A 24,694-nucleotide genomic window follows, 5' to 3' on the forward strand; every position below is an offset into this window, starting at 1 on the left:
AAGCTCACTTGGTCAGTTCCACTGTGTCTTTGCACTCTGACTTTTCCTCCCCCACACTTTCCTTCCTGTGGTTTTGGAGTGGCCGCAGGTGTCTGGGGACACCATTGAAGGAGAGTTGGTGATACATGCAGCTCGGGTTGAGCTTGGGACCATTTACACATTTCACAGTCACATCTGTGCCCGCTTTAGCCGTCCCTCGGTAGGGATGGCTTCCAGGAATGCCACTACTGCCCACTGTGCCAACACTGAGCATCATGGCATGAAGACCTCTGGCCAGAGCCTGTATCAGGAAATGAAAAGGCTCCTCAGCACTTGCCACTGCGAGGATAAGGACAATGGAGGAAAAACAAGGACTGAAATGCAGGCAGCCAGAAGCCAGTCTGTGGGAAATTCTTCCAATCCTCAGATGTGTAAAACTGTAAGCAGAGGACCCCTGGTCAAAGTCCTCTTATTAGGAATACTCAGTGCAGCTCGTACAATTATAAACCTACTGTACAATTACTTTGTTTGTTGGAAATTACACAAAATGGATTTTGTCAGAATTCCTGTGTGTATGGCATACAAACAGTAGAACAAACACTTGCTGTTTGAGGTCCCGTGTTTTATGCATCCCGAGGAGTCAGATTGCTCCTTAGCGCATCCAGTGCATCCTATCCTGACAGTCCGACAGTGCCTGATGAGACGCAGGTAGAACTGCGGCCAATGCTCAGAAATGGGAAAAAAGGAAACAGTGCTCCAGTGACAAAACTCCTATACATATTTATCAATAGGTCATTGGATACTGTTTAAGTGTAATTTGATTACCTCACTGTATAAGACAATTCAACTTGGTGGGGTGGAAATTAATAAAAGAAACCCTAACTAAATTGGAGTCAGGAAGACCCGTAGGGGGAGCTCTAACGCCCTATCATACATCGTCAATTACACCAACCAGGAGGCGATGGATGCCTGCGTTTTGGATGGGAGGTAAAACTGCTTTACTACTGCAGGAAGACTCCTCTCCCCACCCAGCAACAGCTCAGCCAATGAGAAGCCGTTGCCGCCCTGAACTGTTACTTGCCCTCAGTGGACTTTCCTCTGGAACAGCCCCTCCCTTCTCCCCCCTTTTCTCTATAGAAGCAGCTTCCCTCCTTGGTTTTCTGGATTTGCCTATGATTTGCCTTAGCATGCATGTCCTGAATTGCAATTCTTTGGGCTGGTCCCAAATAAACTCATTTTAAGCATAAAATAACAGGCGAATTTTCTTCTTAAGTTGACAGCGATTTCAAAATGCATCTGGAATGCTCATATGGACCTTATTTTCAGATTAATTTTATATATTTTATTTAGAATTACTGATCATTCCAAAATAAATATGACAGGAAGGAAATATCCTGTTTGAAGCCAATAATGTAAATCAAAAAGTGAAGATTGGCAGAACTTGAAAGTGTCAAAAACTCTCTTGCTATTAGAAGATAATGGAAACTAAAACCCTTTGATGGTCAAAATCATGAAGACAGGGGAGAAAAGAATCACAATAACCAATAAAATGTAGATGAAAATTCAAATAGAAAAGCTGAAGGTGAGTAGGAGAGTCAGGACACTCTGATACAGGAAACAGGAGGAAGGGAGATGGACCGTGGGTAAAGGAAAGGCAGTTGGTGTGACAGTGGAGCAAGCTCGAGACCCCATGCACACTGGAGAGTAAGCTGCTTCATTTTAGTGACTCTGTTGACTTCGCTACGTGTCCTTTTTTATCTAGCCAAAAACCTAGGGGGAGAAAGTATTCTAGACTTTTGCCAGGCACACAATTAATTGCCTCTTATGTTGTTTTCTTCATGTTGTGAAGTTTCTGATATGTGTCTGCTTTTTAAAATGTGTAGTTTGTTGTGATTTCTTTCCAATTCTAAGCGTTCCTTTTGTAACAAATTCCGCATTTGTAATTTGTGGTACTGTTTTTCTTTAAGAAGTCCCTGAATTACGTGAGCTTCAGGCTGTCGCTAACTGGGGTCTGGCTCCAGAGATGGGTCATGCGGTTTTATTCTCCATCAGTCAATGCCACACAATATTCAGACGTTACTCTCTGCCCGAAGGAGAGAGGATCCAGTTGTCTACACGGCTCCGGGCTAGAGAAGAGACAGATCAGAGGCTCGCTTTCTCCTGCTTTGGGGAGTTTAGTGAAAGGTGCCAACCAGGCTTGCAGCTTTTGGAAAAATAGAGTATGCTGGCAAGTGTTGACTGCTTTCTGTCCTCTTCAGGAAGACTCAACAACAAACAGTGAATTAGTCTAGGCCTAACCAGTTTGAAAGCAGAGAGGGAGGGCAGTAGGGCTCTGCCAAGGCAGGTGCTTTCTGCTGGGGCCTTTAATCTACATTGACCCAGCTGACTCTCAGGGTTGAAAAAGCCAACTGCTAAATAGCAAACCATTTATGATACAAATGAATGAATGAATGAATGAAAAAGCCAACTGCTAAATAGCAAACCATTTATAATACAAATGAATGAATGAATGAATGAAAAAACCAACTGCTCCGTGTGGACACAGATTCTAGTGCCAATTGCTGCATTAGTCACGGTCCTTATTGCAGATGGCAGCATCCGCCTTAATTAGCTTAAACACACAGCAGTTGTTAAGGATGTGGAGCACTCAGAGAACGGCCGGAAAGGCTGAAGCAGCAGACGCAGCTGTAGAGCAGCTTCCTGAATCACTGATTTCCAGGGGGATGGCGGCTCCCCTGGTGGCCCCGTCTGGTGGGGTGGTTTGGGAAGCGTCCTTGAGTCTCAGTCCAGGGTCATTTTTGGCTGAATGCTGGCCAGTACACCTCACTTAAGAGCAGTGGTGATAATCTGTGAGTCTCATCTCTTGCTATGAGAATATAAAAGATCTTTGCAGAGCTGTACCAATAACGTCTGACCCCCTTTTGGGGATTTTCTCAAAGAATCCTCATGATAAAACTCAGCACAATTGAGCAAAATGATGTTCAGAAAAGCATCAAAGAATTAGGCAATACTAGAGGCAGGGATCTTTGTCTTTACTGATACTTCTAGTAACAGTAAGTTAGTGAGAACTCACCTCCATAACGAGAACAAGGAGACAAAGATGGAGTCCCTTAAACTCCGCCACCCGCATTATTCTGGTTCCGTCTCCCCCTCACTCCTTTCTATCACTCTGCTTCGCGCTGCCACCATTGTCAACAAAACTGAAAATAATTATGTCATAGAACAGGATAATTTGAAAATTTTTGTGTTTACCACTGCAAGTCTCTTCCAAAGCAGGAAAATTTAGTAGTTGACTACAATTTTGAATTCTTTAATCCCCCCCAATCCCCCCAGTACTCAGTTGTGTATTTTCAGTCGTTGGGTCCTCCTAGTTGTGGAATGTGGGACGCCACCTCAATGTGGCCTGATCAGCAGTGCCATGTCCGCACCCAGAATCAGAACCAGTGAAACCCTGGGCCGCCTAAGGCAGAGCACGCAAACTTAACCACTCTGCCATGGGGCCAGCCCCTGAATTCTTTAATTTTATAAAGCAGAATTTTGTTGGAGCATATGACAAATATCCTATGATAGCAGTAAAATACAACAGGTTCTCTGGGCGGTGGAAGGGAACCACTGTTACAGGCAAGTTCAACTTTTGTAACTGAATAAATTCTTCACGATACAACAGATTAGCTGCATCTCCATAATCTCCATTATCACTGGAGATCAATCTAATTATTGATAGGGTATCTTTTCATATCCTTTATATAGACTTCCATACATAGAGTAGCTCAAGATACATACTAAGTCTGTTTCAGGGAAATGACACAAACACGTGGCCTTTTTATGCTTAGCTCTTCAATACCTCTGGCAACAGACCTGAGAACATTTGGTTCAGTAATTCCTTTGATAGACTCAAAAGTATAAAATTTCTCTGTAGGATTTTATCCTCAGTGCAGAGGTTGTTTTCACTCCAAAAAATTTTTTATCTTACAGAAAAACCCATCAGCAATACTTTTTGGCTTTGCTTCCCCTCACCCCAACCCATCTCCAATCTTCCCTGGACAGTAGTAAATGCTTGCCAGATTCACTAGAATTCATTTTTCTATCCTGGCACCAACGAAGTCCTTCGGGCGCTACCTGTGGTGGTTTTACTCTGTGTCAACTGAGCTAAACTGGAACTATGCTTCCCAAAGTCCTTTCCCCATACTGTTCCGAGCTGGGATTATACACAGAGACATTTGCACGAGATGTGGAAGCCACAAGTTCAACAGCAGCCGTTATGCTTGGAAGGTCAGTGCAGCGGCTGGTGCAGGTCACACGCAGTGCTGATCTGCAGGGTCATCTCGTCGGCCTCCGGCAGCAGCAGCCTATGCACTTCCTTCAGCTCCCACCAGATCGCCTCCTTCAGCTTCCCCTGGTCCTGGGCCAGGCACGTGTACGGCTCCACAGTGAGCAGCAGCTTCTTCCACATGCCACCAGCATCACTGGAGTCAGATGCAGTGAAAGACAGACACAGTTCGCCCTCATACATTCCACTTGTCCATTTTCCTCTGCTTCACCACCAGCTTTTCCTCCCAACTGCCTGCCCTGCTGAACTACAGCAATGTCAGCCCAACCCCTAGCAGCTCCCCTCCACGCTCCCTGGTTGGCGGCTTTTCTCTGATCCTCCAACCAATCTCCTTCCAGAACTTGACTTCCTTAGCTCTTCCGTGATTGTGGAAAGTCTCATCGCTATGACAGATCCCTTTTTCGGTACCCCTCACAGTGGTTCTGTTCTCCTGGCTGAACGCTGACTGATGGAGCACTGGCAGAAAGCAAATCAACACACTTTATTATTAAAAATCAGCAGAAGTCTCCACATTTTTTATGCTCTCTGGTATAGCCATTCCCTCCCTAAGAATTTATCTCAAGGAAGTAGTTATGGATCATATAATACTTTGAGAAATCATTTGGTGAAACTTTCAAGGGACACATTTCAGTGAAAATAGATGGTCCGTGAATTGCTGTCTCAAGATGGTTAGTTCTGCTAACTGCAGAACTTTCTGCTTTGCTGAGGGAGTGTGCAGAGATGAATAACTCTGAACTCTGGACATCACGGGGGACATTTGGAAACTGTCTGGGGAAAAGAAAGAAGAGAGAAGAGGCTACTGTCTGGAAAGAAGACCAGAGGGTAGAAAACACAAATGCGAAATGGCTGATGATCCTGAGTTTCCACTGCGTGGCGTGTGCTGTGTTTCTCCTGAAACAGTCCCGTGTGATCACTCACATTGGGGCAGGTTCCACCTGGAGACAAGTCAAAGTGCTGAGTCCTTCAAAATGAGCACAAGGCAAAAACAGAAAAAGTAGGGAAATATTGGAAACAGTCTAAGTGCTGAAAATTAGGAATTATTTAAATGAATTATGCAATTTTCAGCCAACAAAATACCACGCCACCATCAAAAACTATATTGTAAAAGGCTGTTTAATAATAGGAAAAAATGTCTCAAGTGAAGAAATCATACTTCAATGGAATGTAGTGTATTAGCAAAGGAAAAATACTGAAGAGTAAATGCAAAATACTGCCAGCCATGGTAGGTTGGCTGGTTTTTATTTTCTCCCTTTTATTTGTAATGTCATAAATTTCTGTAATAAACATGTATTTCTTTGTAGCAAAATAAAAACAGCAGATTATGTAGATTTTCATAAACTTAGTGTCTTACACCCAAAACGAGAGCTCAAAGGTGGGAACATGAGCAGTAGGCGGACTTAGGCAAGAGCTCGCACTCCAGAAAGCACTAACCCGCTCCAGCTGCAGCTATCACACTTGTCTCACCCGCAGGAGGACCGACACGCCCACACGTTCCTCCTCCCCGCCCTGGACAGAGCGTGTAAAAAAGGCCCAACACAGAGATGGCACTCGTCCTCTAAGTGAGGCAAGCTGAGTTCTGACCTGGTCCCTGTCAAAGGCTGCCATTGACTCTGGGGAGCAACTTGGCACTATCCGGAAGAGCTGAAGCCGCACTTCTAAGTTTTTGCCCAGAAGAAACCGTCACATGTACATAAGGAGTTATGCACCTGAATGTTTATTTCAGTATTGTGTCCTTTTCATTAATTTCTTTCCTATGGAAAATTTTAAGCACATACAAAAGTTAACAGACAAGTTTAATAGACTCCCACATACCTGTCACTCAACTTCAATAACAATTAATTCACAGCCAATCTCATCTCCTCTAAATCCCACCCACTCACCACCACTCCTGTATTATTTCAAAGCACATCCCAGACATCCTATCCTGTCATCCATAAATACTATAGTATAGATATATCACATACACCAAATACGTGTGTATACATAGGCAAATATACAATATATATAAAAAATAAAGACTGACAAAATAACCATAAAACGAACCGCAATATCCTATTACATCCAAGACAAAATAATTATTTCTTAATATCCTTAATTATCAGGTCTAGGTTAAAATTTCTAATTTTTCCACAAATGTTACCCTTCTTGAGACAATTGGGACTCTGGAAACTTTAAATGGAATATCTAATTATATTTAAAAACTGTTATTAAATTATTTTAGGTAAATTTTATTCCTAAAATACTCAGTATGCCATCCATTCGAGCAGCAGGCAGGTTCTGGCAGCAGCAGTTCAAAAACGTGCATGCCGAGAACCGTTTTAAGTAAATAAGGTCCACAGTGCAAAGTGGGCAGTGGTGGGCACTCTGTAAAATAGGTCTATTCGTTGCCACCTGGAAAGCTGCAAGAAACATAAATATTTCGGGGCTTTATGTTCCTCCAAAGCCCTTACCACTCACCCTTCCCCCCGGCGAAGCGTTTACATGGATGACTCAAATATTAAAGGAAAAAGACGTGAGTGATTTAGAAGCGTTTTATTTGCGTGTAAAGTTGAGATCTTTAAACAATGTAGGTTTTTAAACAACCAGAGTGTGGGGCAAAAATTACTCATTCTGCTCTTTTGGAAAACAAGGGAGCCTGAAGGCTGCATGTCAGAGATCTCTCCTGGAGACCTGGGCGGGGGGTGGGGGGTGGGGGTCTGTTGTGTCTGCTGGTCACGTGGCTGTCCCACCTGCCTTCCCTGAAAGGCCTCTTCTCTGACCACCAGGTGGGATTACTGGCCCTGGAGCAGGTCACAAACTCGCCCGTCTTTAGCAGGAAGGTTTGTTGCTTTTTATTTGCGAAAGCGCTCATGATTTCTCAGATTGAGGGTGCCGCGCCAGAAAGTTCTCTGAGGGAAAAATCCAGTCTGCCTATGGTTTCTGCTCTCAGTTTCCTTCCTTCTCCCTCTGGTTTCCGCAGCAGTTCGCACAGCACCAACCACCACCCCCGCCCCCCACCCCCTGAAGCACTGATTGTGGACTCTGCAAAGAGGCGGAGACCGTCTTACTGGCTTCCCCGCAGTCCTGCAGCAGGCCGGCCGCCTCCTGACCAGCCCTGGTGGATCCCCCGCAAGCCACCCTCCCCATCCCCATGCTCAGGACTTCTTCCTCCCCACCGCCTCGATGCTCAAGTGCTCCTGACCGCTAGGACCTAAAGAGAAGGGAAGGGAAGACCTGGCAAATGTCTGTGCTTTGGCCCGGTGTCTACCGGGAGCGCAGAACTTTGAGCCCCTAACTCCGGCCTTGCCTGCAAAGATGCAGCAAGTACAACAGGGGCAAGAATGGATGAAGGGCCCGGCGTGAACTCCCAGACACAAGGCATCGGCATGTTTCCACAGAGAAATACTTCTAACAGTGCTCATAACAGTGGAAGATCCATTTGATGAACCTTTCTTGGATGGGTGTAAGCTAGGAAACGTAGACATAAAAAGATAAGATGTGGGCCAGCCCCCGTGGCCTAGTGGTTAAGTTCAGTGTGCTCCACTTCAGTGGCCTGAGTTCCATTCACAGGTGCAGACCTACACCTCTCTTAGTGGCCATGTTGTGCTGGCAGCCCACATACTAAAAAGTAGAGGAAGATTGGCACAGATGTTGGCTCAGGGTGAATCTTTCTCAGTGGAAAAAAAAAAGGCCAGATGTTGATAAAGATCACAAGCTTATTAAAGCTCTTAATGCAAGTGTTAATATTCTCAAGCATCACATCTATTATATCCTGAAATCAAAGTTTTTTTGGAAGCAGTGCTATCTTGAAATTATAATAGGATTAAATGGAAAAATATAATTTGATATAAAAATTATCTCCATATATGGGGCTTTTTAGAAAGGTGTAATGCATAAAAATGAAGCCGTTTTATAGCTAAAGCAAAGTCACATCGTACCCTTAAGTAGGGTCCCCTTGGGCTGTGATGGCCTGACTTTAATGGGGTTAGAAATCACGGCTGGGACTGGGCCTACGGGCGTGCTTCACTGTGCAGTACAGTGGCCACTAGCCACATGAGGCTGTTTAAATTTAAATTAATTAAAAGTCAATAAAATGTAAAACTCAGTCCCTCAGTTGCATTAGCCACATTTCAAATGATCAATAGTTACGTGTGGCTAGTGGCTACCTTATCACACAGCACAGACAGAGGACATTTCCATCACCACAGGACGTTCTGTGCACAGTGCTGGCCCATAGCAAACACAAATGACAACTTTCTACATCAAAGAGAAGGCATTTGGAACCCAGTATTCAGAGCCTAGAGAAGAGCTTATCAGCCAACAAAGAGATTTTAGAGACAACATTGAATACATTAAGTATGAGTGATAAAGATTAGATTTACCTTAAGATACACAGGAGTTTTAAAATGGGTTACACTTATAGCTAACCGTAGCTTTTAAAACTTGCTAACATTGGGGCTGGCCCAGGGGTGTAGTGGGTAAGTTTGCGCGCTCCGCTTCGGCAGCCCAGGGTTCATGGGTTCGGATCCCAGGTGCAGACCTGCACACTGTTCATCAAGTCGTGCTATGGCGGTGTCCCACATAGAAAATAGAGGACGACTGGCACAGGTGTTAGCTCAGCACCAATCTTCCTCACACACACAAAAAAGCTAACATAAAAATAATTTTTTAAAAGATGAAGAAATTGCTAAGAGTTGACTTCCTCCAGTTTGTATTGGTTAACAGCTTAGCATTAGCAAAGTGTTACACAATTTCATATGTAGAACTTCATTGGTCCCTCAGGGTCGCGGTGTGTGATTGTTCAGGTTGTGTAATGACCAGTTCCAGGGGCGCCATTCACACAGACTGCCACAGGCACTCTAGAACAACGCAGGGTATAAGCTGCACAGAAGCATCAACAGCCGGGGTCCTCTCACAGCACTCAACACTAATTTAGAACATCGATTAATATCACACTTTTCTAAATCCAAAAATTCCTTCTGGCCACATTATCCTAGTTTCTGAAATAATCCACTGAGAATTAACATCAAAAAGGTGTGCTTTTGCATTCAGAGTCAAGTTACCAGCCCAGCTGCTCTGCTGACAGCGCTGGAGAGGACTTCTGGGTGTGAGCTTCCTTGACACCCAGACACCATGGTCCGGGAGGGAAAGAACTTTCCTTTAAACACTTTCGCTCAGTTTGAACACTGGGGTGGGAGACACCGTAAATCCTCCTTTGTCCTGGGTGTCCAAGGAGAGATCACGCTCAGCTGAAAATGCTTCCAGCCTTTCGGAGACGCGCACTTGCGTGTGCTTGGAAAACGACGCCCAGATAGTCGTGTAAACCGTGGAGCAGCAGGACGCGCGTCCCCCGGGGGCCTCAGGAGGCTGCAAGGCCCTGTTCCAAGCCGGCCGCGCTGCCGCTGGTGCAGGCGCCGAGCGGCCTCCACCGACCCTCAGCTACCCGGCCGGGAAGGAATTCACATTGTCCACACGGGCTGGTCAGCTCATGGTTGAAAGATGACGCCGGGGGTGGAGGCGGCAAAGCTCTTGCAAGCGGGCCTCCTGCCCGGCCTCCCGACGCCAGCAGTCCTGAGGGGCAGGACCCGTCTCCGGGGAGTTCGGCCCGAGCTCTCGGAGGCTGCTCCGAAACCGCGGGCGGCATCTGGGGGGCGGAGGGCTGGCCGGGCGACGCGCAGGGCGGCGGTGACGGCAGAGCCGCGGACCACAGACCGCTCCTCTGGGCGCCGAGTGCGGCTTGAGCCAGGGCCTCGGGATCCCAGCCGCATCTTCACTGCTCTCGTGCCCTGAGTCACAGCCTTGAAATGCCACGGAGCAGCTGGCACACACGCGTTCCGGGGCTCTGTCCCCCACTCAGGCCACAGACGACTGTGGAGATGCCCGCCCGGAGCGGCCGCCCATGCCACTGCCTGGCGCAGGCCTGGCCTCCAGCACCGCACCTGCCTTCGTGGCCCTGGGACTGTCCCGGCCCTGGAACCCGCCTGGCCTCCTGGGGGCCGGCCGCGAGTGCCCTGCAGTTAACGCCCTGGACAGCAGCCCCACCTTTAGGACCACCCAGCTCTCGGCCCCGGCCTACAGCCCCAGCCGCCACGGGGGTGACTTGCTTGAAAACGCACCGCTGACTTGCTGCCTTCCCTTCCCTGTCCCGCTTCCCCTCTCCCCTGCCTGTCTTTCCTTCAGCAGCTTGTATCAGGATCTGCTTCTGGGGGACCCAAATTAACATAAGGACAGCAAAAACATCTTCAAAGCATCAGATGCCCCTGCCAGGGTCTATCTGCTGTGCCCTCGGTCCCACAGAGGCAGAGACCCATGAGCTGGCCCTCTGGGCCCAGAGCTGTCCACAGTCTCGGGCTGGCCAGTGAGGGTGGGAGTCCAGATCCGAGTGACTCCCGCCCGACCTCTGCCCCACCGGACCCTACAGTGGAAGCTCTCCAGCCTTCCTCAGTGCCAGGTCCCCTGTGAAAGGCAGCCTGGGAGCAAGCAAGAAACCCTGACCTGGCGCCAAGGAACTTGACCATGGGCCTTGGTTCCACATCTCTCAAATAAGGTAATGTTAGCAGACACCAAACTGAAGTCTTCCTTGATGGAGAGAATAAAGAGAACCACTTAGACTGACGTTGCTATGACCGAGCGTCCGCTCCAAACCTGGCTCCACCGCTGCCAGCTGGGCACCCGTGGACAGGTACTTAACCCCTCTGTGCCTGCAGCTCCTCATCTGGAAAATGGGGAAGATAGTGGTACCTAGGCCATAGGGTTATTGGGGAGAAGTAAATGAAGTCGCTCAGCACAGTGCCTGGCAAATAAGCTCTCCATATATTCTAGCTAATGTTATCATTGTTATTGTTCTGCACCCTTGGATATGCTTAGTCGTGTCCTCTGAGTTTCCATGGCCTTTGGAACACAACACCACCCTAGAGCTAATGACCTGGTTGTAATTTTTGATTTCCATCCTTCTCCTGCAGGTGGATCTTTGGGTCCCCAGGGCCTGATCCGATGCTTAACTCAACTCAGTACAGTGTAATGGGATGATGTTTTGAAAATTACTGAGGCATTCTTCTCTTTGCTTCTCTGGGTCCACGACCTCTGCCCTAGCTGGCCTCAAGGGTCCATCTGCCCGGCAGAGGATTAGGACTGTAAGTGAAGTAAAGAGCAGGGTAACATGCAGCTCCTGGTAGGCAACCTAGGATTAGACGGCCAGATACTAGCCATACGAGCGGGGCTGTCTCCTCTGGCCCTCCTCCTCTTTGAGAGGATTTTCTGAATCCCCTTCTGTCCCAGCTTTAATATATCAAGAGCAGAGTGTGGGGCACCCCGCTCAGAGAGCTTTCCTGAGTGCAGAGAAGGCACCCCTTCCACCTACGACAGCAAAGCCACAACCCTTGTTGCTTGGTGCTAGAGGAGGGTGTGACATCGAGATATTTAGTCCAGGCACTGATCAATCAGAACGGATGCCGGCGATGAACATCCACGACGGCAGTGCTGGTGTGTAGCAGGTGAGTGTAAGCCGTCCCTCGGGGCTGCAGAAGCAAAGCCTGCTGCTCCGGCCCAGGCATTCGAAGGAGGGAGGCCAGAGACAGGCGGTCACATGAAGTGGTCACGAGTATTATACTTTTCCTCCATCCAGGAAGTTACGTTAATAGGTGGCGCAAACCCTTTGGCAGAAGGGCGACACTGGGAGGGAGAGGAGTGTCTCCTGCTCACACTCTGCAGAGGGGACCACCTCTTGGGCTGTCCTCACAGCAGCCAGGGCTCAGCCACACCCGCTGGGTGGTGCAGCGTGGCCAGAGAGAGGAAGACCTCAGTGCTCCGTGAATGGACACGTGACCTCGAAGGCTGCGTCCAGCTCTCAGGTTCTAAGTTTATCACATCTGTTCCATTTCCTGAAACTCTGCAGCCCTTTGGATCTTGTGGTTCTTGGTCTTGGTGTCATGCAATAAACGCTGCCCCAAATCTCTCCCTGGTCCCAGCTCGATGGCATCCTTCACTGCAGCCAGCTATGAAAACAAGATGATAAAGGGGTGCTGGGGGCTCCTCTTGTTTGATGATTCACCAGGAGGACCCCCAGGATTCAGTCACATCCATGGCTATGATTTATTACAGCAAGAGGATACAAAGCAAAATCCACAGAGACAAGGCGTGTGGGGCAAGGTCTGGAAGAAACAGGCACCAGCTCCAGAAGTCCTCTTCCGTGGAGTCACACAGGACATTCTGCTTTCTTCCAGCAAGGAGTCGTGGCAACACTCTGATATGTTGTCTACCAGGGAAGGTCCTGACAAGAGACTCAGTACCAGCGTTTTACGAGGCTGGGCACATAGGCACCCTCTGTGGAGCAGGCACCAGAATCCCAGAGCCCCAAGAGGAAGAGGCCTTCAGCATACACCACGTTGTCTGCACAAAGGTTTGAGGCTGAGTGGGCCACTCTTAGCAGTTTGGGGAATGGTAGGAACCCTCTAAAAATCCACGTTCCCAGAGGCCCACCAAGGGCAGGCTAGCAGGCAGGCCTTTCTAAGGAGAGCAGTGTCAGGCCGGCCATGTCAAGCCTTTTCTGCACAAAGGTTATTGCGTTAAGAAGTACAGATGATACGACAGTGTCCTCTTTATCACTTTATTCTCCACTAAGTGGGCGAGAGGAAGTCTGAGCTTTGATGACCCACAACACAGCATTGTTTATAATGTGGTCATCTCATAATGAGTACACGTTGCACTTTATTGGACTTCTCCAACATTATATTCACGTACCATGTTGTAGCTGGGACAAGTGGAGGCAGAGGGGTCAGGGCCCCACCCGCATCCCCTTGGCCTGGCCCAGAGGTCACTTGAAACAATTTCTGAATGTGCCATCAGCTTTCGGGGCGTCTCCACCCAGAACTGTGTGCACCTACTCATAGAACAGAGGTGCTGAGAGTTAATGTTCCAGAAGTGGCCCTCAGTTGATGGGGGACAGGAATTGGTGGTTTACTGCTCCGGTTTCCTCCTTTTCAGTGAGAAAGTCCTGAGGTGTGCTCTAGAGTCTCCCAGAAGCGAGCCCCAGCTGCCCACAGTGGTAATGTGCTGAGTGATGCTCCCTGGCTGGTGTTCCTCCTGTCTCATTTCACCTGCCCACTCCCCCTTCTAGGTCCTGAGATGGGTCCCCCCTTCACTGCCTACCCCTCCCCTCCATCTCTGGGACAGAGTTGAGAAAAGAATCCATGGCTTCTCAATGCCAAATCCGAGAACCTGTTTCAGGGAATCAACTGGAAAGCATTTTGCCTTCAAGATTTCCACTAAATATGTTCAAATCTATTCTACTCATCCTTTCTTTCCAGACTTTACTCCCAGTTGCCCACATCTCAGCCTCTGGGGTGTGCTCATGAACAAGTCATGCTCTCGTGGTTAAGCACGTGAGTTTTGGAGTCAGAGATTCCAGGTCCAGATCCCATATCCTCTCCCACAGAATGCCTTTCAGAAGTCAGAGGTTGTCCAAGAAGAAGCAGTTAGCACAGTGGCTGCCACAGAGCAAGCGCTGACTCCACGGGGGGCTCTGTTACTATACTCTGGGTGAGAGGTTCCATCCCAAGCTGGGGTGGGGGATCCCACTCAAACTTCCACCCAACTCAGTGACTTTCTTCTTTCAAGCACTGTGGGATGAGAAGCCAAGACAATGGTGTCTGAAACCATCCTTGTTCTTTCAACGCATCCTGGAGAGGGAGTACTCTGTCTCATCTTCCAATGTCACCTGGGGCTGGAAGTCCTGGCGGCCCCCATGTAAACATCAAGTGCCTCCTAAATGTTGGCTAATAAAACGCTCAACACCTGGGCAGGCAGAGAGCCCCCCCTGCACCCCCCCCCCCACCAGGAGCTGGCTGTCCAGCACTCTGACCTCTTCACTTTGTTTATATCTTCAAGGTCTACTTTAATGTTGGCCAATGTTAAAGAAAAAAATTGTCTCTCCAGTGGTGATATGATGCTTAAAAACTCATGGTGAGATGGAATCTGTGGATGGGGGAGCCTTCAGAAGAGCATGGTTTGGGGGTCAGCGAGATCTTGACTAAAACCTTGGCTCCCTCTCTTAGTAGCTGGTTCTGTGGCAAGTTTCTTCAGTCCTCCAAAGTGGGGGGGGGGGGACGTCACCTTCTTCATAGGGCTGTAGCTATCATTACAGATGGCAATGAAAAGGACCTTGCCCGGAGCCTACATGAGGGACTGTTTTTCTGGCAGAAAATCCCACAATCTGGCATTACTTATTTTCTCTCTCTTCTACTTTAGCCCTTCTAGAAATGTTGCTGAGAACAAAACTGTCGGATCCAAACTTTCTTTCTTTTTCACTCTTCTTTCTCTCTCTATTTGAGACTGTGACTAATGGGAAAATGGCCTAAAGATGTTGAACAGAAAGGATGAGGGAATGAAGAAGGGTCTTAAGAATCCCCAAATCAGACACACTATTCTAGGTGGGCTGAATTTTGTCAAGCATCAAGCAGACAGACGCTTGAAATGAAAAATATGCTTTACTTTTGAATGTCAGGAAAGATATAATTAGAAGTAACTTCAAAAATGGTGACTAGGGCCAGGCAATTTCATTGGCACATTAAATAAGACTAGTAGTTGAATATTATACCAAAGTTAAGCATTTGGAACTACCCAAATGTAAAAAATCTCTGTGGCCAAGAATGGTATGACGCAGTATCTGTCCTCCCTTTCTCCCATAGCAATAGAATCAGAAGCTGAGTGCATGACCTCCCAGAGTAAAGACTACATTCTTATTTTCCCTTGTAGATAGGTATGGTCAAGTTATTAAGATCTGGACAGAGAAGTGTAAGAGGGAGTGGTGTATGCAGCTTCCCAGAAGTATCCTTAAAGAGATGCTTCTCCTTTTACTCCTTTCTGCCGGCTGGAATGTGGACTTGATGGCTTGAACCAGAGCAGCCGTCTTGGACAACAAGGTGAACATGAGAATAGAGAACAAGGCAGAGAAGAAACATAATATTCTCTGGTATTGTGAACAATCACACCAGCCCTGGCCACTTACCCAGACTTTCACATGAGAAAGATAAATTTCTACGTTTTTTCAGCCACTTGCTATTTTGGATTTTTTGTCTGTCACAGCTGAGTCTAATCCTCACTAATTCAGTCTGGACGGCACAGCTACACAATTTACTATGAAACGCTCAATTTCTTGAATTTGTTTAGATGCATCAAATTCAAGCATTAAGATGCATTAGCGGAGTCTGCGCAAGCGCTACGGGCCGCCTCCCCGCCGCTCCTGCCAGGAGTAGTCCCGCCATGGCGCTTCACTCTCTCGGCTGCTATGGCAACAAGCTCCCGTGGAACTAGGAGTGATGATGATGATGCATCTCTGGACTTTTAATTCAGCGGGTCGTCACACCTTCGTATTTACCAAGTTCCCTTTATGCCTTCAATCCTTACCCGCGTTTCACGGGTGTCAGGAGATTCAGGCCGAGTCTGCTCTCTCTTTCCTCCTGAAGCGTCCCCTTGCCGGGGCACAGCAACCTCCCGGGTGGCGCATCTCAACGCGGGGTGCTTAAACCACCTCTTCGGCGAGACCGGGATGCTTGTTACTCCTGCACATTCCCGGACCCCACCCCGCCTCTCCTGAAGCAGAGTCTCTGGATGGGGCCCAGGATACACTTCTTAGGTTCAAGACTGGCCGTTCCTGTGTCACCTTATGTTCCTCCTTTTAAGGACCTGTCTAGGATCTGCCTTTCTAAACACATTGATTATGGTATTTCACGTAGCCTGCATACGCAGTCTAGATGTGGGTCCACCTTCATGGGAGGTCCCACACTGGAGCCAGTGAGTCTCAGAGAGGCTAAGTGTGAAGGTTACAAAGCTTGATCCTTAGTTTAGGTTACAGCTCTGCCACTTCCGCCAGTGTATCTTTGAGCAAATTACTCAACCTCTTCAGGCCTCAGTTTCTCACTTGTGAAAATGGGAAAACAGGGGCTGTCCGATGGTGCAGCAGTTAAGTGCACACTTCTGCTTCTGGGCTGCCCGGGGTTCACTGGTTAGGATTCCGGGTGTGGACATGGCACCGCTTGGCACGCCACGCTGTGGTAGGCGTCCCACATATAAAGTAGAGGAGGATGGTCATGGATGTTAGCTCAGGGCCAGGCTTCCTCAGCAAAAAGAGGAGGACTGGCAGTAGTTAGCTCAGGGCTAATCTTCCTCAAAAGAAAAAATGGAAAACAGTTTGTAACTCACAGAGTTGTGAGAATTACATTAGATAATGGTCTTAAGCACTTAAAGTGCCTGGCGCATAAAAATCATTTAAGTGATAGCTACTCTTATCATTGTGACTACTTGCAATTTAGGTTTTTAAAGTAAAATTAAGTAAAACAAAATTGGCCATGAAGACAATGCTCCAGATCATGCCAGGTGTTCTTTCACTTGACCATGAACTCCAACCCTGGAGCGCTGATAATCAGCGAGGTCGAGCATCTGAACTCAGGATCAGACAGAAGAGCCCATTCCACCAGGTGTTCCTCTGCTGCGGGCAGAATCCAGGGGTTTTCTCATTTTCAGACTGACCTTCCCACTAGCAGAGAATAGCTTTCTCATTTCTTACCTTCTTTCTGTTCAGCTTACTCTAAGACCCGTTATAGAAAGAAGGAAATAGAGAAGAAACTTACTTCAGAAGAAAAATTGCTCCGTAACCAAAAGAAAGGTGTACACACACCCAGCCCGAAAATGGTCAACTCCACAGGTGTTTGTGATGCACTTGTCCTGCTCATATAGGGTGGTGGGCACAGTACCAAAGCCAAAGAAACACAAGGAAGCAATAGATTTGAAGTATATGTTTCAGGTTTTATAAGATCTCCAGCTGTAGAGGAGTTGAAATAAATTTTAGCTAAATGTGATGCTTTATTCAAACCACAAAAATCCTAATTAACATGTGACATAAAGACTAAACCTGATACAGAGCAATGGGATTTCTCTGCTTACTGAGATCTGAGCCAATGAATCACGTTAGAGACCAAGAAATGACGCTTTAATTCAATTAGCTGGCATAATCAGAAAGATGGCAGAATAATGTCTCAAAAAAACCATCTTCAAGGAGTATGGAATCTTGAGGCAGTTACACCAGGAAAATGGGCAGTAAGGAGGGGGTTTAGAAATGTCAGCCTTCAGGCAGGATGGACTCCATGGTCTTTGTTGTTCTTTTCTTCTGTCACTGATGATGAATACCTTGTAGGTGTGTTTCCGGCCTGTGGTCAGCCTGTTCCTGGAGAGAAACTCATAGAACAAAGTTTTAATTTATCAAGCTATAGAGGAGTACACACATAAGCGAAGGCCATAAATCAAGAGAGCATGTGAACTGTTTAGAGTACGTGCAGAGCAGCGGGTGGTCACACAGAGGAGGGGCTGGGCCATTTAGCGTAACTAGATGACCTCACTTAGGTTCACTTACAAACCTACACATGAAATGTCCACATAGTCAGATATGCATTAATATGTACCAATCACCTCAATGATTTCTTCAGAAGTTTGTTATAGTTTTATTATTTGAATAGCTAAGGTGTTATATCCAACAGAGAAAGAAAAAAAGAGCTAGAGAGTTCTTTTTTTAAAATCTGGAAGAAATGTACTTTGTTTCAACACTTCCTACTCACTCAAATGGCTCAAAATATTTACACGTCATTTTCTCATCCACGTAATCATCTGAGAAGTATTTAAGAAACAAAGCTTCTCCCTTTAAGCCATTCTCTACATATTTAACAGTATCCTAGCCTCAAAATCACTGTGATATTTTTCCTCTTGAACCTGATGTGCTGTAGGAAGAGATTCATAAATCTGCCAAGGGGGAGAAAAGAGAAAGAGCAAATATTTCACTTACGATGTCTAAATATTAGAGATCACACATGTATGAATGGAATAAATCATGTGTACCAATATCTGCATGTATGTGCAGAAATGAAAATGTATGCATATGCGCTCGTTTCACTAATTATCTCAAACCTTAAGGGTGAGATTTTATTCCCAGAGCGGCATCTTGCTAACCTGAAAAACAACTGAGTAAAATTGAATAAAATAGTGCACATCTCTGCAACTTCTTAAACTGTTTCACAAACAGGTCTCCGAAATCTTCTATTTGCTCTCAGATAAGCTGGTGGTCACTGGGTCTGAGATATGCATAGGTCCAAAGGTAAAAGACTGAAGAACTGATTATCAGCAGAGAAAGGAAATAGTGCCCAGCTTGACTTTCCTCCTCCTTTTCCTGCAAATTGAAATTCTTGCCCTAATCAGGCTGTTTCCAAACACGTATGAAATGGACAAAAAGGAGGAGGAAATTAAGAATCACAGGATCTGCTTTAGGCACGGAGTGAGACCTACAAAGCTCTCCGGGACCCAGCCATCACCTTGCTAGAACAGATTTGCTCTTATTGAAACACATTTTCTCCTAACTAGTTGCAATAAATTGCATAAAACTAAAATGGTCATCTTCTGTATTCCTTTGCCCTGCTTTTTTCTTTTTCTCTCTCCCTCTCTTTCTCTCTCTCTTTAAGCTTAGACGGTTACAGAAAAGGGGGTTGCTTTGGTTACCATTAAATCAATCTCCCCTCATTTCCTTTCACAAGTATACATTTAATTCCGAGTGATCCTGATTATGGCAACTGCACCCTCGCCCTGATCAAGCCTAATTACAACTCAATGCGGGTCCCGGCCATTGTTGCCTCTAGGTGATGGAGCCTGAGCTGCAGCCAGCAGTGCCTTGTTAATGAACGGGAGCGGTGAGAGGCCTGCACGTTGTCTCCAGTGGCCTCTTCTGCATCCCAGAGAGGAACTGCCTTGATAAGCGCACTAAGGTGGTTATTATCCGTTATTGGGTTGGTTTTACAATCAGAGAGCGCCTGCACAGTGGCAGCCAGTTACCCTTTACTTCCCATTCTATCTCTGTAAGCCCCAAACTCTGCCACAATATAGCACAACAATTTCTCTTTATTAAGGGAAAGAATTTATAAAGAAAGGGCTGGGGGCCCCATAGAGACGTGCTGTTGCTGTTTTTAAGTCTCCTTGCTGTTTGCAAGGAGCAGATATTGGCAGCAACCCTGCCAGAGATGGTTTTGAGAGACGTGGTCTCTTAAATATGTCCTGTTAGGTGAAAAATGAAGAAGGACTTACAGACCAAGAAGCTCCCTACCACTCCTGAAGCTTCCAGATTAACAAGACGATGAGGAGTTCTAAGAACAAAGACGTGCAGCGCTGCCACCTTCGAACCTACAGCAAAGGAAAGTCCATTGCATTTGCCTAGTCCCGGCTAGCCATGGACTCCAATTTATCTAGTTCTCTTCTGACTTTACAAATCTTTATTTCCAGTATTCAACTCACTTTAAGGAAGAGGGTTGTCTGTCTTTGGTAGCAAATATATTTGAGGTTACTTTAATCTTTGCATGTTCATAGTCAATTTTAGATCATTCTATTGTATGAAAAACTTCCAGAAAATTTTTTTTCCAGCAACAGTTAATAGGCAAGTGTTAAGTCTATGGGATAGAGAACCTCCATTTTCTGGAAAGCACTAAGTGCATTTTCTATGTGCACAGCTTCAGAAGCTGGGGAGGACCTGGTGGAACGAGCTTAAACTGGGGTTCTGAGCAGTCTCTGGAAAAACTGGCTCCTGCCACCCAAACTCGCCAAAGAACAAACTGGAATCAGAAAGGCAATTTAGAGTAACGTGAAGATGGCGTATTGAGTTCCTAGCTTCCCAGCTACAGACATGCCCACAGGTTTACAGGCAACATCGACCAGTCTTTGCACCCAGTGGCTGATTTGAAAATGGCAGCTCCCTCTCCAGCAAACATTCAAAACTTGCTCACATTTTTCTCTAACTCTTGCTCTTTTAAGTACCAAAAAAGAAGAAGATAAAACAAAAACAGATAGTTTCTTTTCCAAGAAGTGGTCCAAGTACTTCAATTTTACATTTATGAGGATAAAAGAAGACAAATTTTCCCCAAAGCCCAAGTTGGCACCTGGGGATTTCCTCAAGTTTGTATAAATGTGGTTGACTTAGTCAGGCAAGGTCAAAGACTGTAGACTCCACACCATTAGCCTGTGATCCTGTTCTTATTTTTCAAAAGTCCTAGAAGGTAAGAGGAAGCACATGAGGGCAGTGCACCAGGTGTACCCTCAAAGGCCAAATCATGCGGATATCATGGAAGCAAGCCCTTCGTTCTTTTGTCCCACCAGCAGAAAGGGACCCTTGAGCAGCATGAAAGTGTGAGTCAGGAAGAATGTAACCTTCCTGAGGTGAAATGGTGATGTTTTGCTCAGGCAAAGGATAACGTGCGTTTTCACGTACACTCGAATAGAATGACCACTTTGTCAACATGACAGAAGTTGGTTTTGTTTTATTTTTTGGCTTTCAATCCTATCACAGTTCTCACAGAATGCTTGGCCAAAAATGATGCCTTATAAACTGAAATCGGTTTGCCCAAAATTCAAGCATTGAGAATTAAATCTCACATTTCTTTATTCTCAGGATAAACTCAGGCCAGGGGGCCTGAGAAAGAAAGGGACCTTTTGTAGCAGATGAGACAAGAGGTGGTGGCAATGCTGGTCATCAGACTTACTTTACTCACATCTGTAATTTTATCCACTGACCAAGGGTCTCCTGTCTTCTGTTCACGGCTGCTGGTATGTCTTGGAATAGGGTCACCAGTAAGGGAGAAGGAAGTTGTCAAACCTCAGGTCAGAAAGGGACCTTAAGAAATCATAAAGCAAGATTATGGAGTAGAAGCTGGCCTGCTGCTGCCACAGGTGTGTGTATGTGTGTGTGGATGTGCATGTTTCTGTGTTCACGGTACAGGGAAACACTATCTAGAGGTCACCTATTTATTCACTTGAAGAATATTTACTGAGAGCCTGTTGTGTCTTTGGCACCATTATAGGCACTGAGGATGCAGCCATGAACAAAAGAGACCAAAAAAATCCTTGTGCTCATGCAGCTTGCAATTGTATGAAAATAAATGTGACAGATGTAAATCAAATGTAAGTAGTACAAATATATCGATGCATTAAAAGAAAAAAACACCATCAAGTATTTTCAAAGAACTAGTTTTAAAACTATAAGAATATATCACTGTAGAAAAATCTGAAATTAACTAAACAAAAATAATTGTACAAACGTTACATCCATAAAAACTTTCATGAAGTCAGCATTTTTCACCTATCAAATTAGCTGTTGTTTTTCACGAGTTTGCTGAGTTAAGCACCCTCATCTGTCGCTGGTGGGGGTGTAAAGTGTAAAAGGCTTGTAGGAAAGCAATTTGACACCATATGTCAAAGATATTAACCTTCAGTGTGCCTAAAAAAATCTCAGGAAATTTTCTATAACAGGCAGATTCCTGGGCCCAGATCTCAGACATTCAGATTATTTAGGTCCAGGTGGGGCCTCTGATCTGAATTTATGTCTGATCCTGTTGGAGATAGTTAGGTTGTCATACCACAAGAAGAGCTGCTCTAGAAGGATCTCTTCGAAGGAAGCATTCATAAATGGAGATAAAGATTTAAATGTAAAGCTTTTGATCTCAGGTCTTATTTATTAATATTGAGAAATTGTAAACAACCTAAATTGACATAAATAAGGAAATGGTAATAGTAATTATGATCTATTCTTACAAAAAGATTATTATAAAGTCATTCAAAATAGGCTTTGGGGGATATTTAATAATGTAGGAAGACACTAAATGAGAGACATCAACATGCAAAATTGTGCACACACTTTATACATATATATATATGAAAATAACTGGAAGGAAATACATCGAACTGTTAATGGCTATGACTGGGTAGTGGGACTATGAGTGAGAAATATTTATCTTCTATGTGTCACTCTATATTTTCTGAATTTGAAACAGTGAGCAAATGTTACTTTACAAATCTAAAAATAAACAAACTTTAAAAAAAAATCAAGGAGTCATAAATCTCTGCTTCCAGGCAGAAATATACCCAAATCATTCTGCACATAGCTACCTAGTCTGCTGCTCTTTTTAGGCCCAATTAAGGAAATCTTGTAGAATTCGACACTTGTCATTTGTGTCAGGCCTGTGTTGTCCCTGTTGAAATTTAAATCTGCTTCCTCTTACTCCTCCCTCAGGGACTCAGAGACCAGCTGTTTGCTCCTTCCTGAGAGGGCTGTTGACAGTGCCCCCCAGGCTGGCTAGCGGCAGCTTGTGTCTTGAAGGTCTCCTGGGAAAGGAGTGTGTGAACTAGCAGCGATCAGGAAAAGCTTGGGGAGAGGGCTAAGGATTGTGATCAACTAAAAGGGCTGAGTTCTGGTTTCGGGGAGAGGGGGCTGTGAGGGCTAAGGAAGGCGTTTTCTGGCTAAAGTGCTATTCAACAAACGCTGTTGGAAGCCGTGGATCAATCAGTGAGTAACATTTGAAAACATTTGCCTAAAATTCTTCCACAAGCACAAATTGCATGGCAATCCTGTAAATCTTATAAAATAGTTATAAAAGAAGGTTTCTTAAGAAAAATAAAATTTAACAGCCAAGTCCTGCCTCCTCTATAGAGAATATACAATAAAAGCTACTATTGTGGGTGAAGTATGTCTTTCACCCATCACTTCTTCCTTCCAATTGCTCAGGCCCCCGTCCCCCATGATGGGTGGGTCCTAACTAGCCTCCTCAGGCCCTGATTTTGGTTGTCTCATTCTTCTGCTCTAAAACTTTAACAGGAAGTTACTACCCTTGAAATAAAAATTCATTTTACTCATCTGTAAAATGGACCTAAAGATAGATGTTCCAAAGCATGTGGGGATTTAAGGAGCCTGCCCTGCTTCCAGGAGCCAGCCTGGCCCTTCCCACGGCACACCTGTCTCAGTCTCACTGATCACCTGCTTGCGCCTGGTGTGCAAGGCTTCCATCAGCACTCAGCACACAGGAGGCACCTGGAAAATGTTTCTGGAAGGAATGGAAGAGCTGGATAGTCGGTAACTGATGAGGGTAAGCCTCCTCGTATGCTGCCCAGCCCACGTTCTACAAACAGAAGGAAAAATCTCTATTAGTCAGTTTAATTTTTCTGCTCTTGTATCCATCATTCATTCAATCACAACAAATGTTTATTGGGCAAACCCAATGTGCCAGGCACTGGGGACAAAGCCGAAAACAAAATGGACATAGTCCCTGTTTTCACAGAACTTACACTGTAGTGGGAGGTAGTGGAGCAACTAATCACTTAATTACTGGATTCATTCATTTTTTAAATGTGCTTTTGGATACAGATAAGCACTATGGAGAAAATAAAAGTGGGTTACGTGATACAGTCTGAGCAGCAAGGGCAGCCATCTCCGGTCAGGGCAGGTCTCTCCAAGGAGGTAACGTTCAAACTGAGACCTAAATGATGAGGCCTAGGAGACACTAATCCATATAGGTTTTCTACACTCACAATTTTTTAAGTGATGCAAAATGTATACAGAGTAAACTGCACATATCTTAAGTTCATAATTTAATGAGTTTCGTTAAATGTAAACACCTATGGAAGCGTCACCATCAAGATACAGAACATCTCCATCTACCCAAGACAGTCCTTGTGCCCGCGCTGCAGTCATTTCCCACCCTACCCTCCGAGGCTTCCTCTGTTCTGATTTCTATCACCGTGGATTAGTTGTGCCTCTTCAACTTTATGCGAATGGAATCGTGCAGTGCGCACTCTTCATGGCTAGCTTCTTTCATCAGCACAGTGTTTGAGATCTCTGTGTCGTTGTGTGTATCAGTAGTTTCCTCTTTTTTGTTGCCGAGCTGTATTCCCATTGCACAACTACATCACCATTTGCTAATCCATTCTCCTATTAACAGACATTTAGGTTGTTTTCACATTTTGGCTCTTATGAATAAAACTGCTATAAATATTCTTATACAAATATTCGAATATAGTCTTGTTATAGGCATATGGTTTAATTTCTCTTGGGTAAATATGTAGGAGTGAAATTGCTGGGTCATAGAGTAGGTGTGTATAACTTTTTAAGCAAAAAAATTATGAGCACTCTTCATTTTTAATTCATAATTCACCTGCAAATTATGAGAATTCCAGTTGCTCCACATACTTCCAACGTTTGTGTTGTCAGACTTTAATTTTAGCCATTCTAATGATTATGTGGCCTCTCACTGTGATTTTAATTTGATGATATTGAACACTTTTCCATTCGTTTAGTGGCCATTCTTATAAATTCTTTTATGAAGTGTCTTTTTGAGTCTTTTGCCTGTTTTTATTTTGCTATGGATTTGTAGGAATTTTTTATATATCTGGATACAAGTCCTTACTCAGATACCTACTCCCACTGTCTATGACTAGCCTTTCATTTTCTTTTTTTTTTAAGATTTTATTTTTCCTTTTTTCTCCCCAAAGGCCCCCAGTACATAGTTATATATTCTTAGTTGTGAGTCCTTCTAGTTGTGGCATGTGGGATGCCGC

At 45.4% G+C, this 24,694-nt stretch overlaps 1 long non-coding RNA gene across 8 annotated transcripts in view; it reads right to left on the bottom strand.

Annotated features, from left to right (window-relative positions):
• LOC103543527 (uncharacterized) overlaps positions 1-24,694 on the bottom strand; it is a 102,674-nt gene that overhangs the window by 3,044 nt on the left and 74,936 nt on the right. The window contains exons 6-9 of one of the 8 annotated variants that reach the window (XR_011536470.1): positions 23,118-23,259; positions 20,860-20,981; positions 19,406-19,501; positions 17,257-17,518 (exon numbers count right to left, since the gene is read on the bottom strand). The exons of 2 other annotated variants lie outside the window; for them this stretch is intronic. This is a non-coding gene — a long non-coding RNA (uncharacterized lncRNA). Of the gene's footprint in view, positions 1-3,052; positions 4,766-5,890; positions 6,061-17,068; positions 17,519-19,405; positions 19,502-20,850; positions 20,982-21,799; positions 24,069-24,694 lie in introns of those variants that run through there. 5 more of the 8 variants (XR_011536471.1, XR_011536479.1, XR_011536486.1 and 2 more) reach the window with 5 other exon arrangements.

The sequence above is a fragment of the Equus przewalskii genome, unplaced genomic scaffold (assembly GCF_037783145.1).
Source record: "Equus przewalskii isolate Varuska unplaced genomic scaffold, EquPr2 contig_R1908, whole genome shotgun sequence".
In the NCBI taxonomy this organism is placed as follows: domain Eukaryota; kingdom Metazoa; phylum Chordata; class Mammalia; order Perissodactyla; family Equidae; genus Equus; species Equus przewalskii.